We start from the raw sequence: 496 nt of genomic DNA, 5'->3' as shown, positions 1-496 counted from the left end.
GCGCCTGTGGCCTAATGGATAAGGCGTCTGACTTCTAATCAGACGATTGTGGGTTCGAGTCCCACCAGGCGTGTGCATTGAATATATTTGATGTCGTATGTTTTAAAAAAATATATGTATATTCTTTTTGTTAATTTGTCCCAGGGAAATGAAAATTAAATTAGATAAAAACTTTGAAAGAATATAAAAAATATGGACCAATTTTATTTCTTAACTTAGGCCAATTCAATTTTTTATAATTTAAAAACAATTAGACTTGTTTACCTAATATAATAAGTATTTACATAGAAAAAATGTTGTTAACAATTAAATAAAATATACAAGCAAGATATTTGTAAGTCTAAAATATTTTAAACGACTTAAATTTAAAGTTTTATAATATTTCTCAAAACTTTTAGATTAAGCCTGCCTTTAAAATTTTAATATATTTTAATCACTTATTTTATATCCAAAATTGATTCTATGCTTATAAATTTAAAAATAAACAGATCATTAG

General features: G+C 24.2%; 1 non-coding gene across 1 annotated transcript; it reads left to right on the top strand.

Moving 5' to 3' along the window:
• On the top strand, nt 1–73 carry TRNAR-UCU. The gene has a single exon. It is a non-coding gene; the product is annotated as a tRNA-Arg (tRNA).
• The last annotated feature ends 423 nt before the right edge of the window (nt 74–496 follow it).

This window comes from Abrus precatorius, unplaced genomic scaffold (genome assembly GCF_003935025.1).
Source record: "Abrus precatorius isolate BTA unplaced genomic scaffold, Abrus_2018 Scaffold7, whole genome shotgun sequence".
Classification (NCBI taxonomy): Eukaryota; Viridiplantae; Streptophyta; class Magnoliopsida; order Fabales; family Fabaceae; genus Abrus; species Abrus precatorius.
The sequence above is the reverse complement of the archived record's forward strand: the minus strand, read 5'-3'. Positions and strand labels throughout refer to the sequence as shown.